Below are 19,754 nucleotides of genomic sequence, written 5' to 3' on the forward strand. Positions count from 1 at the left end.
CAGACACCACCTTTCCTCCCAAGAGCATGAATTCAGCTGTGCGTTTATTGATGCCATACTCATAGGTGAGCCTTGTGAACACTCATCTTCCCAGCTGACCTCGCCCCCATGTTTACTCAAAAGTAAGCCGCACTTTAATCAGAACATGTGCTTGCAATAGACAGATCCCTCTTGTCCCAAGCTCCTTTTTAACTGGGATTTCCAGAGACCGAACCCTGACTCAACAGGGAGTGCCAGCGGCCCTCCTGACTCAATCCCCACAACCCAGCGTCTGCATAGATTACCTCATCATATGTCAGCCTTATTTTTAGTAGTATGCCTGGCATATGCTGGCCAAATCCAACAGAAAGGCTGGTGCCAAGGCGGCCTCTGGAAGCGATCCCAGGGCTTCATACGTGAGTGCACAGGTTGTGCATGTGCAGGTTGTGGTCCTGAGTGCAGAACTGAGCTCTCTAGGAACTCCATTCTCTTACAAACAAGAAGACAAAACCCACATTGTCTGCCTGTTTGGTCACAAAAACATGCTTGATGGTGAACTATGCCTGTTGAAAGCTTAGAGAGGCGACTGAATCAGTCTTTCAGTGAGCTAAGCAGGCTTGCTCCTGACTACTTCCCAGTGACAGCTGAACGCATTGCTCAAAAGAAGATCAGTTACACAAATGAGCTTAATAGATGCTGGTAACAGAAGCTAGTTTTCACTGTTGCCATTTTGAGTTATCTTGGAGCAGAATTTGGTTTGTTTAGCTGCAGGAAGCTCTTGGCTGCCGTGTTTGCTGGAGATTATTCTTTATCTGGATTCCATGTATCTGCCAGAACAACAAAGTGGCACCTTGACTGGGAGCAAGCTCCACTTATCGTGGTGCAACTTCCTTCTGAGTAAACATGCAGGGAGCTGCATTGAAACAAGCTTGTGGTGTCTTATCCCATTTCTGCCTGTCCCATAGGTGTACGCATCTGGTTCCTGTCGCATATGCACAACGTTGGGCAGAAATGGCTTAGACACATTTCCCATAATATACTACAGCCTTGAATGGTTTGAAAGCTACAGTCCATCTCATCACCTACACATACATCTGATGCCATAAATTGTACTCCACAAAAATTAAGCTATAATACCTTTATTCAACTTTAAAATGCCACTTGACTCTTTTTGGCTTTGCTGCAACAGACTAACAGCCCAAGCTTATGCATGTCTACTCAGAAGTAAATCCCATTCGAGTCAATGCATCTTACTGTTACCCTGCACATGCCCAATCTCATCTGATTTCGGAAGCTAAGCAGGGTCAGGCCTGGTTAGTACTTGGATGGGAGACCGCCTGGGAATACCAGGTGCTGTAGGCTTATACCATAGTCTTTCGAGACTGAAGGTTGCCAACCAACACTCCCAGGAAAGTGGATAGGATTGGGCTGTAAAATGCCTACCCTCAAAAAGGTTCCTCCTAAATCTTGTTTCAGTTCTGAGAACTTACATTTGAAGCCTAACTTGTGCTGGAACAGGTAAGCCAGGAGACCTGCTCTGTATCCAGCACAAGGCTGGGTCTGACTGCGGCTCAGCCCAAGGCAAGGGGACTTTTCCCCTTGCCCCAGGTAAAGCAGCAGCAGCCCCAATGGGTTTACTCAGATCTGCACCACCTGATGAGGAGGCACAGAACAAAGTGACCTGGAGCTGTGCTGCTCTGCCCAGAAACAGGACTAGGATCTGGCATAACTGCCGTGTTCTGGCCCTGCCTCCCATTGCCTGCACTGCTCCTGCCCTGGAATGCCTCCTCCTCACCCTCTCCATGCCCCCCCCCCAGACCTTGCGCTGGCCAAGCTCAGCCAAGGCAAACTCACCTAATGCTGCAGTGACATGTCGCAGAGACTGGCTCTGGTCTCTGGGCTAACGCACCTTTGTGTGCTGGCAAAACTTACTCCCACAGAGGCCCAAATACACTTTATGGCACATTTGTCACCCTCCCATGCTGGCTCAAGTGACTTGCACCAACCCAGGGCACAATTCAGATTGCGACCTTAGCCAGTTAGTTTTCCCACATGTTCTTGGTCTTTAGATGCATTCAAAGCGCCAAGTGTGACATTGTGTGCAGCCCCAGTATTAAGGCTTATTCCCTTTCCTCTCTTTACAGACTGTGACTTGACTCTGAAACGAATGCATAAGGGTCATTAGCCAATCTGACTCATCCTTCCACCCAGTAAACAATCTGAAACAATTGATTCACAAATTCAGAGGGAGGTTCTCATTCCAGACAGAAGCAAGGAATGAATGCAGAATGAAAGCATTAGCCAGGAAACCGTCCCTGTTTAAAAGTGAGTTGTGCTACGCAAACTATGACTACAATGCAGGTAATTTTTTTTTATTAAGACCAGAATATCTCCAGTATCTGAGTTATCCAGAGTTCTTTGAATATTAAGCAAAATAGTCGTGGAAGAGAGGCAAGAATTGGGCACTGAAGTCCTCTTATCTATAGTTTGTAACAGCTCTAAGATGGAGTACTGGAGTTGGGAGGCAGCCAAAAGAATTCACAATAGTTTGCATCGCAAAAGAAAGAGCTGGTTTCTTGACCCCAGAAAGATTCACCATCTGAAAAAAGACACCAGTAAACACCCTTGGGAAAACATATTCTGTGGAGATGAATGGGGACAGTAGCTTTCCCCATGCTAAAATAAGCACCATTTAAAAGATGCATCCTTGGCTCATTTACAAGGGTCATGTTAGGAAGCCACACCAGGGGCAGATCAAGTTCTTCAGGCATCTCAGGAAGGGTGCCAGGTGCCCCCCCTCAGTTGCCTGGCTGGGCAATGAGAGAGCAACTGATTCACTGTCAGTTTATCATATCTTGCAGCTGCCTTGAACCATGTGCCACCACAGTGTGCATCTAAACTCTTAAAGGCACAATCCTAACTTGCACTGGAGCAGGCAGGCCAGGGGGTCGGCGCGGCATCCAGTGCAAGTGTGGAGCCAGTATCAGCACATCCCGAGACAAAGGGGAAAACTCTCCCCTTACCCCATGTCACGCAGCACTGACCCCAATGGGTCTACTCAGTTCTGTGCCATCTTGGGAGGTGGTGCAAATCTGAGTAGACCAGAGCAGCCAGAGGCTGCTCTGCGCCACTTGGGAACGGGATCAGGATCTGGCATAACCACCGGATCGTGGCACCTCCTCTGCCCACCCCCAGGAACGCCCACCTTCCCCATGCCCCTCCCTCCAAACCCCTGCATCAGCCAAGTTTGGCCAACACACACTTACCCTGCTGGCACAGGGAAGCCAATGCAACGCCTTGCGCTGGCCTCCCTGACTCTAAAGGCAACGATGCCCCAGGTCAGCACAAGTGACTTGGTGACAAGTGACAAGGCAACACCTCCAGGTCACCTGTGCCGGCCTAACCTGGGGGTTAGGATCACGCTGCATGCGAGTTCCACTGCAGTTCATGGGGCTTACTCTGCAGCAATTGTGCATAGGATTGCAGCCTTAATTGAAAGAGATTGTTAGCTGCCAAACAGACTTCAGGCCAAACCCAGAGCTGTGGGACAAAGAAACAACCATGGTGGTTCCCCCATGTTTTAAAAATATACGTAAAAGCCAACTGTTGCTCAAATCAGTCTGGCTGCTAGATTTCCACATTTTGGATTATGAGTGCTAGTCAGAATAATAATCTTTGCAAGGAAAATCAAACGCCATCCAAATGACAATTGTTCATTTTTCAGATCTTATACGGAAATCCAGAACTGTTTTGTTTCTAATGCCTCGGTTAAGAGAGAGGCAAAATGAAACAATTGCTCCAGTGTCTGAAAGCTCGGAATATCGCAAGTGTTGTGCAGCAGTGCCCAGCTGGAAGCATGCCCTCTCCTTTCAAAGGACCATGCGCCTTGCGTAATGTTCCCTTGGCTTCTTTCCTGTGTGCTGGCTGTGAGCATTTAAATTGCCTATATGCTTCAGAGCTCATTTCATGCTGGTCTGTTGCCCAGAGCTCATGGAGATTTGGGGTGTTCTGTTTGCGTGGCTGTGGAAGCACGACCAGTGAGCAAGTGCTTCTTGGGTGGAGTCTCTCCTGCCACATTACGCATATGCCATTATTTCGGAGTTTGTTATTATGGGACTGCTGGATGCTTTGCAAAGATTTTATTTTGTGGGAGAACCTGTCCGTCAAAACAACACTCTGGGCATTTATTACCATGAGGTACATTTTTGTCTCACCAGTCCTCCAAGGAACTCAGGCTGTCATAAGTGGTTCCCTCCTATGTTGACCTTGGTAACCCTGCGAAGTAGGTCAGACGACTGGCCCCAGATCACCAAGGAAAATCTGTTCCAGAGGGCCCCCCAACTCAGCAGATTTTAGGGGGGAGTGGAGAAAGAAGGGGGAATAAGCAAAGTTTGTTCCCCCCTTTTGCATGAGTGCAGTGGCATCACTATGGGGTTGTGGATGGTGAGGGTCGCACTGGGTGTCACACTCAGGTCAGCCATAAGGACAGCCCCGCTGGATCAGGCCATAGGTCCGTCTAGTCCAGCTTCCTGTATCTCACAGTGCCCCACCAAATGCCCCAGGGAGCACACAAGACAACAGACCTGCATCCTGGTGCCCTCTCTTGCATCTGGCATTCTGACATAGCCCATTTCTAAAATCAGGATTTTTAACATACACATCATGGCTTGTAACCCCTGATGGATTTTTCCTCCAGAAATTTGTCCAATCCTCTTTTAAAGGCATCTAGGCCAGATGCCATCACCACGTCCTGTGGCAAGGAGTTCCACAGACCAACCCTGTCCCACACTGGGCTAAGCTGCCTCATATTCTCTTGACATTCTTATTTTTGCCACTCACTGGCAAGAACACAAAGCGACTGGGTCCAGAGCATCCAGAGGTGGGCTTTTCACGTTTAAGGCACTGTGATAACTCGTTATGTTGAGGCAGACATGATTACATTGTTATGTCACCCCCAAACTCCCGGAACGCAAAACTCCTCCAGGTAAGCACTGCACCAGCTGGCTTCCACGCCAGGGATGCCTCTGCATGAGTGCAGGATAGGATGAACCAGAGGTGGGGTTTGGGTACAGCCCATTAATAATAGATTTTGTTTTATATTGCAGGAGTTCAAAGTGCTTCGAATAGAAGAACCTGCTCAAAGCTAGCCGGCATTGTCAGCAAGTGCACAAATCTAAAGAAGTAGGTCAAGAGCCAGGCCAGCCTTCTCAGGGAACGAAAGCATGAAAGAGGGCATGGATGTGGCATGTATCCTGTGCCCTGACACTGCCATCAGACCATCCTTTGTAAAGCTGATGGTTCATCCGTAGTCCAAAGTGGTTGGTTGCCGTTTCATCCATGGTAGCTAAGAGAAGGTGGCCTTGTAACAACCAAAAATCTCTCTCTAGCTTTTGGGTTGTGACCCACTGTGGAGCTTGGAGATGGTGACACTGCTCCAGCCAGTGGCCAAGCTAGAGGGGGTGCAAAGCACTACGTTTTGCAGGTGCTTGAACACGCTGTGCAAGCAGCACCTCCCCCTCTCCTTTAGAGCTTTTCTGGGTGCAAAACGGAGGCGATTTGCACCCACCGCCCAGAATAGCTCCGAAGGGGAGGAGAAGGGACCACTTGCACACTGCAATGTGGCTCCCTGCAAAACTTAACCCTTTGCACCCCCTCTAGCTATGCCACTGCATGGCGGTGCATCTAACCTAAAACAAGAAACTTAAAGCCAGTTGAAATATGCACATTGACACTCATCAGGTATGGAGGTATTAGCTAGAGGTTAATTACTGTTTGCATACGTTGTCATGTGTATTGCAGTCTGGCGGGGGTCTGTGTAGCTAATAACCAATGTTTGCAGACTTTGTCACATGTATGACTGCCTGCCTCCTAGGTAGGGATTGTGGGTGTGTGCGAGACTCAAAGCTTCTGATTCAGGGAACAAGCCTGCTTCCTCTAGGTCAGAGTCACATACCTGCAAGTCAGAAGACCTGTTCTTGCAACATAATCAGGTCAAGTGTTGATGCGTACAAAGGCAAGGAGGATCACAGCAGCAAGACCCATGACCTCTAATCTACACAGTGGAATAGCTAGAGAGGGTGCAAAGCACTAAGTTTTGCCAGTTCCTAAATGTGCTGTGTGAGTGGCCCCTCCCCTTTGGAGCCATTCCAGGCGGTGGGAGCCAAATGAAAGCATTCTGCCTCTGTTTTGCTCTCACCACCTGGAATGGCTCCAAAGGGGAGGGGGAGGGGCCACTTGCATGGCACGGTCAGGCACCTGCAAAACTTAGTGCTTTGTACCCCCTCTAGCTATGCCATTGAAGCTGCACGCATTTATTTGAATGCCTGCACAGTGCGTATGTGCATATAATTGTATAGGCAGGGAGAGAGCCTTCCATGCACAGAGCTGTATGCACATACACACCATGTAGGTCACCCCTCTGTGAGAGTTCACTCACCTGGAGTTGGTAAGAGAGACACCCAGACAAGACCTTCCTTTCTTTGCAATATAGAGCAGCCCCTTTCCCTGCTGGCAGGCCTTGGCGCTGTCAAGGAGAATGAGACTTTGCACCGACTGTTCTGCCAATGGAAACATGGCACCCTCCCACCTGTATTTGCCCTGTCACAATGTGGACACAATTAGGACACAACAAAATGCAAGGGACAAGTCAGGTTGCTTTGTTCCCAGGAACCAGCTGATGGCTCTAGCTTCCAGGCGCTGATGAACAGATGCAGATCAACAGGGCTCAACAGTCTGATATGTTCCTGTGCCCTTTTTCACCAGCTCAGGTGGCTATCAACTGCCTTGAGAGAGGAGAGCCTGCCTTTCCATCATCGTAGGCCTGATGGCCCCATAACCAGGAAAGCCTCCCCCCATCTGAATGTGCTGTCATGCTGCACTTGGATGGTGTGCCTAAAGGTTGCCCAAGGGCCCCCCCCCAAAAAAAATATATGAGAGGCTTGATTGTCTAGGCCAGGAGTGCCCAAACCCACTTGCAGCCCTCCAGGACTCCCAATGCAGCCCTTAGGGAGCCCCTAGTCTCCAATGAGCCTCTGGCCCTCCAGAGATTTGCTGGGGCCTGCACTGGCCTGACGTAACTGCTCTCAGCATGAGGGTAACTGTTTGACCTTTCGTGTGAGCTGTTGGATGAGGACTCCCTCCACTGCTTGCTGTTTCATGTCTGTGATGCAGCACCAAAGGAAAGGCCAGCCTTGCTTTGTGCAAGGCCTTTTATAGGCCTTGAGCTATTGCAAGGCCTTCATTCATTCATATAAGTTCATATTTAACATATTCGTTTATGTAAACTTATGTAAAATTTATTCAAATTTGAAATGTAAATTAATTATTTTCTTCCCTGGCCCCCTGACACAGTGTCAGAGAGATGATGAGGCCCTGCTGCCAAAAACTTTGGACACCCCTGGTCTAGGCTCTGGGTTGGCAACCTACAGCCCGCAGACTGGATCTGAAATCAGTGTAGCTTGGGAGATTTTGCATCCTGTTGAAGTTTATTTATTTACTTTATTTATTTACTTTATTTATACCCTACCTTTCTCCCCAAAGGGACCCAAGGCAGCTACATCTGGGTGAAGTTGCTACATCTGGGTGATGAAACCTCCCAAGCCAAGCCCCAAACTGGCCATGTCTGTGGGAGCTTGGCAACCCAGAAATTTGGTGCAGACATTGAGATGCTATTTAGCTGGTGTAAGGCCCAGGAGCCTCAGGGAGTGTGTCAAGCTGGGAAGAAGGCAATAGGACAGTGGTTCCCAAATTTTTTAACACTGGGACCCACTTCAAAAAAGTTTCACTTTACCAGCCACTCAAACTTCTGTGGATATAATGGTGATTGGATAGCAGTGCTCTCCACAGGTAGCAAGTTGTTTAATCCTTGATGCACACAGTCAAATCTGTCTTATCAGTTTTACAGCTGACTAAAAATTGGGTCACGATACACTGGTGGGCCACAGATCCACAGTTTGGGAACCACTGCAATAGGATATTGGCATGCACGGCAGCCGCCAAGACCCTCTCATTCTGAAACTGCCCCAGTTTGACTCCAAAGCATACAACTGTGGCATGGCTTCGGTGCTACCAGAACAGAGTTTATATTGATGGATCGCAAGATCTGTCAGGGTAAGCCCAGCCATCATTGAACTGGGCTGCTAGTCAAATAAGCTATTGTCCAAATTTCTTTTGAAGCTCTTAACAATGCAGGTGATAGGCATGAAGGTTATCTTTTTTGTGTGTTTGTCCCATGAATCTCCTCTATGGAGAACTCGTGCAAGGAAAGCGCCCTACAGGTAGACCACAGCTGCGCTACAAGGACATCTGCAAGAGGGATCTGAAGGCCTTAGGAGTGGACCTCAACAGGTGGGAAACCCTGGCCTCTGAGCGGCCCGCTTGGAGGCAGGCTGTGCAGCATGGCCTTTCCCAGTTTGAAGAGACACTTGGCCAACAGACTGAGGCAAAGAGGCAAAGAAGGAAGGCCCATAGCCAGGGAGACAAACCAGGGACAGACTGCACTTGCTTCTGGTGTGGAAGGTATTGTCACTCCCGAATTGGCCTTTTCAGCCACACTAGACGCTGTTCCAGAACCACCATTCAGAGCGCGATACCATAGTCTTTCGAGACTGAAGGTTGCCAACATGATTTCCACAAACTATATAGTTTTTTTTTATTGATTTGGTCCCCCAAATACACAACGGATATACACAACAGGGATAAAATGTGTACACCTGTGGGTTGGGCAGAAATGGGTTTTAATGCTGTATTCATTTCATTTTTTTTTCTATGGTTTGGAATAGTACCTGGGGGGGAGGGTGTGTTGAGTTTTCTACAACTTGACCCAGTTTTCATTCAGATGGAAATCCTGGGCAGGTATGGAAGGCGGGAGGGGGAGAGGAGGCTCTTATGTTCTTATGATTGGATTAATGACTACATCAAACGCTCTGAGACAATGGCGAGTTTCCAGTGGGAGATAATAGGAGAGCAACATTTTCCAGTTTGTTTTGGTTACAGATGATTCGTTCAACATTCAAATGAACTAACGATTCTGCATCAAGGGAATAAACCCTTTTAAAACCATCCCCCCCCCACTACAATAGAGACAATTCTCCTTTTTCTTTTTTTCTAGTGATAATAATTATTGAGCTATGTCTTGGGTGGCCCAGTGCCTATGAGTTTCATGGGCAGGTCACTTCCCCCAGGGAGCTTACAATGTAAAAGAGACAATGGGGAAATGGATTGAGACAAGTGTGACCCTACAGTGACATGTGTTGCAAAGGATGATTAAAGGGGTAGACATGCAGAAAAGGGGGTTCTAAGGAGCAGGTTTGAAGGAAGAAGGAGATGGTAGAGAATGCCTGTTCAGAGGGTTTGTTCCTTCAAAGCTGTCTTCAAAACCCGCCTTTTTTGTGAAACCTTTGGTGTAGCCACTATTTATTTATTTATTTATTTATTTATTTATTTATTTATTAAATTTGTATTCCACCTTTCTCCCCGAAGGGCACCCAAGGCGGCTAGCTACTGGCCTTGATTATCAAATGAAACAAAGGCTTAAACTAGTGGAGTTGCATTTGCTCCCATCATCATCATCATCATCATTGGCATCCTTCAGTCTCGGAAGACTATGGTATCGCACTCTGAACAGTGGTCCTGGAACAGAATGTCCTCTCCAGAGCACGAAGCCTGGGTAAAGTAGATATGGAGGATAGACTGTTTCCCATGCAGCAAATCCCCCCCTCTCCACGTCACTGAAATGGTCCAATGGAAAGGCAGAGGCCAATACGGTTGGTTCCAGCGGCGTTGCAGGAGTTGCCAGAACGTGACTGTGTTCAGCCATGAACTGCCTCAGGGACTCCTGCTCTGGATTTTGCCTCGAGGTTGACTCCTGAAGCCTTTTCCATAAGTGGATGTAGCCACAAGGCAGTGGAGATTTGGGATCGGAGTTTTCCTTCTCTCAGATGAGCTGCCTTAGGCATAGGCCCATCTAGTTCAGCTTCCTGTATCTCACAGCAGCCCACCAAATGCCCCAGGGAGCACACCAGATAACAAGAGACCTGCATGCTGCTGCTGTCCCTTGCATCTGACATAGCCATGTCTAAAATCAGGAGGTTGCACATACGCATCATGGCTTGTACCCCGTAATGGATTTTTCCTCCAGAAACTTGTCCAATTCCCTTTTAAAGGCATCCAGGCCAGATGCCGTCACCACATCCTGCTGCAAGGAGTTCCACAGACCAACCACACTCTGAGTAAAGAAATATTTTCTTTTGCCTGTCCTAACCCTCCCAACACAATTTTAGTGGATGTCCCCTGGTTGTGGTGTTATGTGAGAATGTAAAGAGCATCTCTGTATCCACTCTATCCTTCCCATGCATAATTTTGTATGTCTCAATCATGTCCCCCCCTGAGGCGTCTCTTTTCTAGACTGAAGAGGCCCAAACGCCGTAGCCTTTCCTCATAAGGAAGGTGCCCCAGCCCAGTAATCATCTTAGTCACTCTCTTTGCACCTTTTCCATTTCCACTATGTCCTTTTTGAGATGTGGCGACCAGAACTGGACACAATACTCCAGGTGTGGCCTTACCATCAATTTGTACAATGGCATTATAATATTCGCCGTTTTGTTCTCAATACCTTTTCTAATGATCCCAAGCATAGAATTGGCCCTCTTTACTGCCGCCGCACATTGAGTCGACACTTTCATCGACCTGTCCACCACCACCCCAAGATCTCTCTCCTGATCTGTCACAGACAGCTCAGAACCCATCAGCCTATATCTGAAGTTTTGATATTTTTTGCCCCAATGTGCATGACTTTACACTTACTTACATTGAAACGCATCTGCCAATTTGCCAGTTTGCCCATTCTGCCAGTTTGGAGAGATCCTTCTGGAGCTCCTCACAATCACTTCTGGTCTTTGCCACTTGGAAAAGTTTGGTGTCATCTGCAAACATTGCCACCTCACTGCTCACCCCTGTCTTCAGGTCATTTATGAAGAGGTTGAGAAGTACTGATCCCAGGAAAGATCCTTGGGGCACACCGCTTTTCACCTCTCTCCATTGGCATGCTGCCCCTCTATTTCTGGACCCCAGTAGAAGTCTGAAGGAAAACCCTTGGCTGCATACCCAGAGCACTATTATTATCAGCCTCACATTAATGTGAAATACACCATTTTTTGTCTTTCAGGGAGCAAGCACACGGGGCAAAACTCAACCCCCTAGGTGTACTTTGCCCCTTCCCAGCTTCCCCAGGATTTTTTCCTGGTGCCTCCTCTGCTGTACATTCATGTCAAGTGGCCGCTCAGTGTTCCAAATTACATGGAAGAATTCTCCCCACATTGCAGACAGTGTGAACACACAAAAACCCTGTGAGTGTACCGGTGCTGTGGCTATCCATGTTGCTTGTGTTTCCACACATTTGCTGAAAGTTGGGGGGAGGGAGCTCTCTGAAGAGGGTTCCAGATAGACGAGAAACCAAAAGCAGTCCACAGAGTTGTGCTTTTTGGGAATTTACCAACTTTCCGTTCTTATGTACTTGGCATTCTCAGGGCCCAATCCAGCAACGATGCAGTCACAATGCAGCTCTAAGGTCAGGGAACAAATGTTCCCATGCTTTGAGGAGGCCCCTGTGATTGAACACCCATCGCAGGATGCCACACTTGCCCCACTGGCATGGCTGCATCTGTGCTGGAAAGTTGGATAGGATTGGTGATAGAGATTTAAATGGTTAGGAGAAGTCTGCAATTCTTGCATCTGCAGTTCAAGCCTGGAAAAAAAAAAACGAGTCTTGTGTCAGCAGAACATGCACTGGAGCATTGACTGTAAGCTGAGTAATGTGGAAGAGTCAGGCTTTGTGGCAACTTCCCCATCCTGGCTGACAGGCAGAGCCTGTTTTGAGGAAGAGTAAGTTTTTAAAAGCCACCCATAGACGTCAGTGCTGGGGGTGCAAGCAGCCAGGAATCCAGGGTGCTTGAGATACAAGGGAACAGTAGCAGAACTGCAGAAGGGGGGGGGGGTAATGGCAGGACTGATCAGAGGTTGGGGAAGGACGAGGATGGCAAGCAGGAAGAGTGGGGAATAGTTATTTCATTTTATTTTTTGGTAAAATCTGTCCCCCAGGTTCTTCCTCTGTTCGGAGAGACTCAATGTGTTAACAAGCTACAACAGCACAATAAAAACATCCGAAACATGTATTAAAATCAGATGTCCAACAGAGAGCAAAGAAACATTATCCACTAGATCAGAGGTGCCCAAACCCCAGCCCTGGGGCCACTTGCGGCCCTCGAGGACTCCCAATGTGGCCCTCAGGGAGCCCACAGTCTCCAATGAGCCTCTGACCCGCCATAGACTTGCTGGAACCCACACTGGCCTGACGCAACTGAGGGCGACTGTTTGACCTCTCATGTGAGCTGTGGGATGAGGGCTCCCTCCACTGCTTGCTGTTTCACATCTGTGATGCAGTAGCGGCAGCAAAGGAAAGGCCAGCCTTGCTTTGTGCAAGGCCTTTTATAGGCCTTGAGCTATTGCAAGACCTTCATTCATTCATGTAAGTTCATCTTTAATATATTCATTTATGTAAACTTATGTAAATTTATTCAAATTTTAAATGTAAATTAATTCTTTTGTTCCCCAGCCCCACAGTGAGGAGCCTACAGGCTGAACTGACACAGTGTCAGAGAGATGATGTGGCCCTCCTGCCAAAAACTTTGGACACCACTGCACTAGATGTTCACAGTTTTGCAGGAACAAAAACATTTTTTAGATTTTTGAGATGCTGCAAGTGTGAGTGTAAGGAGCAGGGACCCAGGAATAGTGCAAGTAATTAGGGTAGAGATCATTACCTGTTAGTTGGGTCAGGACTTGTGCTTATTTTCTGCCTCAGGGACTCCCTGAATCCCAGTTCACACTTGTTCCCATGTGCAATTGAACTGTTCACTCATATTTGATACAAATTTATCAAGAGTTCTAGTCGGATCAGAATCTTTAAAAAAAAAAATCATTATTTCTGCCTTTTGGAATTAACAAACTCGGAAGACTATGGTATCGCGCTCTGAATGGTGGTTCTAGAACAGAGTGTCCTGTCCAGTGCACGAAGCATGGGTAAAGTAGATATGGAGGATAGACTGTTACCCATGCAGCAAATCCCCCCTCTCCACGTCGCTGAAATGGTCCAATGGAAAGGCAGAGACCAATACGGTTGGTTCCAGCAGCGTCGCAGGAGTTGCCAGAGTATGACTGTTTACAGTCACAAACTGCCTCAGGGACTCCGGCTCCGGATTTTGCCTCGAGGTTGACTCCTGAAGCCTTTTCCATAACTGTAGCCACAAGGCAGTGGAGGTTTGGGATCAGAGTTTTCCTTCTCTCAGATGAGCTGCCTTCCCAGGCTATCGAGTCCCATCTATCCGGTGGCTGTTTAGTTGCCTCTTAGGACAAGTAAGCCAAACTGAGGGCCTATTCTTGTCCCCAGCCCCCAAGGGAAACATTAACATTAATCATTAACATTAAACATCAAACATTAACAGTAAAAGCATATAATAGTATCATGAAACAAACCCAGAATTGAAGCCCTCACTGCAGTCTCTGAAAACTGGGCTCAGGGTGTGGAAGATGTCTTGTCACTTTTTGTTCACTATCTTGGCTACCATGGCTAATCTAATCACACCTGTTTTCCTTGAAGCTTTTAACCTCAGGGCGAAGACAGGAGGACAGGACTGAGAACAAGTGAATAATTTATGGCAAGGTCTTGGCTGAAAATATGAATGATATCAATCAAGCCAGAGTGGTTGAATTTATAGAGTGCTCACTGAAAGACTACTCAAGTAGTAGTGGTGATTGCAAAGCCACAATTATTTTATATACAAAATAAGAATTGGCAAGGATCAACACCCAAACTAAGGCATTAAGGCATCTGTGTGGGTCATGACATTTTAACACTCCTATGGTATCTCATAGGCTATGATTTTTAAATGTGTTTTAAGGATGCTTGGGGTCAATGGCAAAATGATGTTAAATGCAGAAGAGTAGGCTGTGTTTTTTTTCTGGTCAGTTGGCAACCCTACATAATATTGTCTCCCACGTGTCTAGGGAACAATTTCCAGAACTGATAGCTCAATACTGAAATCTGAAAATTATTGCACCTAGTACTCTGAAAGGTAACAATCACTACTGTAACAATCAGCTTCAAAAATGTATATTTGATGCTAGTTTGTCAAAACCTGAGTAAATCAAGATGCCACAAGCTCCCATGAAAATGGCTCTGTATGACTGAGACTGCAATCCTATACACATTTACATGGGAGTAAGTTCCATTGGACTCAGTGGGGCTTAGTTCCAAGTAGATAAGCGTAGGATTGTGCTCTAATTCGTAAGGTTTGCACTTCATTATCCCATTGGCGGTTATGCTGAATGTTTGTTCATTTTAATTAAACAGAAGTGTAATCATATATCATATGTGTGTATCATGTGCCACGGATCCCAAAGGATCTCCTCAATGGAGAACTCGTGCAGGGATCACCTCGTTATGTTCCAAACAACACAGTCCTGGAACGAGCTGGAATCCCTAGCATGTATGCACTGATGAAACAGAGATGCCTGCGTTGGCTTGTTCATGTCATGAGAATGGGCGATGGGCGGATCCCAAAGGATCTCCTCTATGGAGAACTCATGCAAGGAAAGCGCCCTACAGGTAGACCACAGCTGCACTACAAGGACATCTGCAAGAGGGATCTGAAGGCCTTAGGAATGGACCTCAACAGATGGGAAACCTTGGCCTCTGAGTGTCCTGCTTGAAGGCAGGCTGTGCAGCATGGCCTCTCCCAGCTTGAAGAGACACTTGCCCACAGACTGAGGCAAAGAGGCAAAGAAGGAAAGTCCACAGCCAGGGAGACACACCAGAGATAGACTACATTTTCTCCCAGTGTGGAAGGGATTGTCACTCCCGAATTGGCCTTTTCAGCCACACTAGATGCTGTTCCAGAACCACTTTTCAGAGCACGATTCTATAGTCTCCCGAGACTGAAGGATGCCAATGAAAATCATGTGCCAAATACATGGGGGCACTTTACTGGGATATGGCAACCTCCACATTATTTCTCTAATGTAATAATGTGTTGTGTATATTTATGTCCCATCCTTCAACCAAGATCGGGTTCCCAAAGTAGCTTACAATTAAAATCCACAAAAGTACTGTAAGTGCACCTAGGGACATGTTGGTGCTTTGGGGGAAAGAAGCCTCTTTGAAGCCCCCAGGCAGTTGGCAATATACAGTGTGGGTTCCAAGTTTACTCCAGAGAAAATGAACAGAAGGCGCTAAAGAGCAACAAACAGATAAAGAAATAATACAGTCACATTACAAGCAGGATTGCCAAACCTTCAAGATTGGTTTGGAGTTGAGGAGGAGGAGCCAACAGTGGACAAACAGGCATGTCTCCAGGAGCTCCTGGGAGACAGTTTGTTTTCCCCCAAATACTGCAGGTCTGAAGAGGACCTGAAGATCTTTGTTAGGAGAGACAAGATCTTCATCGGTGCAGGTATCTGGGAAACGGAAAGCCTGACTGGGGGGGGGGCTTTCTTCTCAGAGAAATCTAACCATTTGTGACAGTATTTGGGGAGGTGCAGTGATCTGCAATCAAGCTGCTGGCTCCGTGCTGAGATGCCATATGGAGGGGAAAAAAAAAGCGTGAAGTGTAAAGTTTAAACTGGAAATTTATGATAAGTAGGTGTTAATATTGTCCCCAGCTCTGATTGACTGATTTGGCTAAAAGCCCTGGATATATTGGAGGCGTTAACAAGAGACTTTTTAAGGAGGTTGAAAGTGCTGTTTTTCTCTGTCATGGCATAAATTGGTGGTGGATTATAATTACAACTATAACTTGGGTGTGAACTAAAATCCAGAATTATTCTTGGACATAATTGGATATAAATATAATTCTCATTAGATTTGCAAGAGCTTTGTTTTCTCTGCACCAGAGATGGTTAGACTGTTTTCTTTTGTTTTGTTTTTCTCTCCGTTAACCGCACTGGACTGTTATCTGCAAGAGGTATGTAAGGAATGCGGATGGCAGAGTAGTAATGACATGGTGGAAGTGAGGAGAATAATATGTTGTGGACATCTAGTGGACTAGAGAGAAAGTGCAAAATGGACTCTGTTCCAGAAATGTGGATACAGAAAATCTTGATTAATATGGAGAGATTGCTTGTTATGGAGCTACAACAGCTGAGGGTCCTCGTAGATTCAAACCAGTCTGGAGACTCTTTCCCAACAGATAGATGTGTGTAAGGAAAGATTAGAAGATGTGAAGAAACAAGCAGAAGATAAACAAGGGAGTGAAAAAGCGGACAAGGAGAAAAATCAACAGGATGATCAACAGGACAAAGAAGAGGCGCTGATGGAGATCAAGAAAGATAAGATGGACAGAGTAACAGGAGTGCACAAATCACAAAATTTGTTGGAACAAGAAGGAGAAAATATATCCCAGTTAACTGGAAGAATGAACACACCCTATATAAGAAAGTGTGGATCTATCAGATTCTGTTATAGAGATAAATTATTAAAGATATTACAGGAAAAAAAATGGAGAGTAAGAAAGAAAAAGAACCCTGAGGGGTAATCTGAGGGTTAAAGAAAATTGGAGGATTTATTCAGCTAATAACAATGGCCCAAATTTATTTGAAGAAAAAAAAAAAGAATACATAAGAAATTGATAAATATTGATGAAATTGATAAATATGAAATTAGAATTACTAAAGAATATAGCTGGAAATGTAAACATGTGGAAGAATTGTTTTATATGTAGTTATGTCAAAGAAAAAAGTGTAATTAGATTGGAGAATTAGATTGGAGTTGAAATAGCTGAGGTGATAATTTTGGTAATTAGTTTATTTTGTTTTAATATTAATGAGCAATTGAAGTTAGTTTATGCTTGGTAGAAAGTGAATATTTAGAAAATATAGTATAGGGCATTAGGGAAAATTTATTGTATATTATATAAATAAATGGATAAATCAATAAGAGGTAGAAATAGATGAGTAAGTATATTAGGAGATATAGTATGATTAATTAGTAATGGTATATGGTATTTAGCACTCCTAAATGTATGTTATATGTTTGTATGTTTGTGTGTGTTAATAAATAAATAAATAAATAAATATTGGTTTGGAGTTTCCAGGAATTAGCATCAATCTTCAGGTCAGTATTACAAGTAATTCTGAAGATGTTAACAAACCCTCCTGGAATTTCCAACATTACATCTTGTTGGGGAAAAAGCCAACTGACAACCTGAAAGACAAATTCACTATTGTTTTTCTTAAAACTCATCTTGTGACAAGGTCCACTTGCAAATTTGCAACTGATTCTTATGCAAAGGCCTCCCATTTATCCCCCATCTCTTATCAGTTTTTTAAAAATTCAAACTCAGTTGCCATGAAGTTACCCTGGGGCTTAAACATAAGTTCTTATAAAGCTCTTTAGGGCAATACAGATTGTCACACTCCTGGCATTGTAAAAATGCTCTATAAAAATTAATTAATTAATTAATTAATTAGGAAATAGAAAACAATCCTTATAGATTGTTCACCCATGCAAATATGCATAGAATAGATGGACCAGTGGTGTAGCTAGAGGGGGTGCAAAGTACTTATTTTTGCAGGGAGCCCTTCCTTTCCAAAGTCAGGTGTATGCCTCTGTTTTGCTCCCCCCCATGCCTGGAATGACTCCAAAGGGGAGGGGGAGAGGCCCCTTGCATGCTGTGGTGAGGCTCCCTGCAAAACTTTGTGCTTTGCACCCCCTCCAGCTATGCCCCTGGATGAAACATTATCTACCCTTTACTCCCACAACGACGATAATGAGTGTGCGTGCGTGCACCAATTCAAAATGGATCCCAAGTGGCTCTTCAGTGTGCCTAGAAAGGTCATTACAGTTTGTTTTGGTTTAGTTCTCAATAAAGGTTGGCATGTCTGGTCGGACGTATTCCTGGAGGTTTCATCACATGACATGCCACAGAGACCGAACCCTTTGTCTTTTGGGAGAAAGACTACATTTGTATTTTCAGGGGCATATCGGATTCCCAGAATGTATGAATATAACAAGAAGCAGAGAACTTTGCCACATAAATCTAATTAACGAATCAATTTTAATTGAGAAAATTTTTTATTTTTCTGCAAACTCCCAGGGCAGCTCATCACAAGCGTGGAACTTATGGTAAGCCTAACTGACAGTGGTTGAAAATGGCTCATCAAACAGATGTATCTGATATACAGATACTCACAAATATAAATGTGTGTATATAAACAGTTTTAAAATAGGTTATCTATAAATTCCATAATGCCACCTCTATCCCAAGTTAGAGGGGTGGCAGCATGGGGACAAGACTTTTCTGTAGTGGTTGCACAACTATGGAATTCCCAGTGGAATTAAGAACTACTACTTTCCTCCTGGCTTTTGGGAGAGGGCTCAAATGTATGTATTTTGTAAGGCTTTTGTCTGATAGGTGGCTGTTTGCCATCTACACCTCTGGAATAGTGCTGTGGCGTGACTGCTTCCCTGGGCTAATTTGTTCCCCACTAATAGCTAGACAGTGTGTGTTGTTTTTGCTTTGCTTTCTTTTAATGCTTTTTAGAAAATGTTTTAGTGTTTAACTGTTAAAATGGATGCTTTAAGGGCACAATCTTAACCAACTTTCCAGCACTGACATAAGGGCAACGCAGCTTTGAGAAAAAGGAACAAACATTCCCTTACCTTGAGAAGGTCTCCATGACTGCCCCCCAACTGCAGGATGCAGCCCATACCCCATTGGCACAGCTATGCTAGTGCTGGAAAGTTGGTTAGGATTGTGCCCATAGTCAATGTTTGTCTCCCCACTGTACCACTTCACCTGGTCCACCTATTGGAAGTACCACCAGAAGTTACTGGTGATGACATCATTGCCAGTTACTCCTGGGTTGGGAGGCCAGATGCAACACGACAAACACCAGTAAGGGCTCAGGCTGGATAGGAGGGTTTTTTTGAGCACAGAGAGGCATGCTTTGGAGCCTCCTACCACTGTTTGTTCCTGGTCTCCTGGGTGGCAAGGGCATTTGGGTCCCACAAGTACCACCAGACACCACATCAAGTACCACTGGTGCTACCAGTGCCACTGGTTGAGAAACACAGTTTTAAAGCTTTCTTTCTTTAAAAAAGATGTTTTAGCTGCCCTGGGCATTTGCTTCAGTATGGGAAAGGCAGGATATAAATAAGTAAGGGCCAAATCCTACCCAACTTTCCAGTGCCTGTGCAGCTGTGTCAATGGGGCATGTGCTGGATGGGGGGGCAGTCACAGAGGCCTCCTCAAGGTCAGGTAATGTTTGTTTCCTTACCTTGGGGCTGCATTGAGGCTGCACTGGTGCTGGTAAATTGGATAGGATTGGGCCCTAAGTAAGTAAGGCTGCAATCCTATCCACACTGACTATCATGGGACTTAGTTCTAACTAGACATACATAGGATTGGGCCCAGTCTTATTCAACTTTCCAGCCCTGGAGCAGTTGCAGTGCAGCCCCAAGGTAGGGGAACAAATGTTCCCTTACCTTGCGGAGGCCTCCATAACTACTCTCCCACCACAAAATGCAGTGCACACCCCATTGACATGACTACACCAAACACCAAGGCTGGAAAGTTGAATAGGATTTGTCAGTAAGTATGTAATGTAATGGCTATGATGTCCCACCCTGAGAATTTAAAGCCCAATCCTATGCATGCCTACTCAGAAGTAAGTCCCATTGTAGTTCTAGGGGCTTACTCCCAGGTAAGTGTGGATAGGATTGC

At 45.7% G+C, this 19,754-nt stretch overlaps 1 long non-coding RNA gene and 1 pseudogene across 1 annotated transcript; both read left to right on the forward strand.

Annotated features, from left to right (window-relative positions):
- The first annotated feature begins 1,227 nt into the window (after positions 1-1,227).
- On the forward strand, positions 1,228-1,341 carry LOC136646313 (5S ribosomal RNA; annotated as a pseudogene).
- Positions 1,342-2,004: 663 nt separating this feature from the next.
- Positions 2,005-11,921, forward strand: LOC136644952 (uncharacterized). The gene is made up of 3 exons (XR_010794115.1): positions 2,005-2,304; positions 5,085-5,160; positions 9,460-11,921. It is a non-coding gene; the product is annotated as an uncharacterized lncRNA (long non-coding RNA).
- Positions 11,922-19,754: the final 7,833 nt, after the last annotated feature.

This window comes from Tiliqua scincoides, chromosome 3, assembly GCF_035046505.1.
Source record: "Tiliqua scincoides isolate rTilSci1 chromosome 3, rTilSci1.hap2, whole genome shotgun sequence".
Classification (NCBI taxonomy): domain Eukaryota; kingdom Metazoa; phylum Chordata; class Lepidosauria; order Squamata; family Scincidae; genus Tiliqua; species Tiliqua scincoides.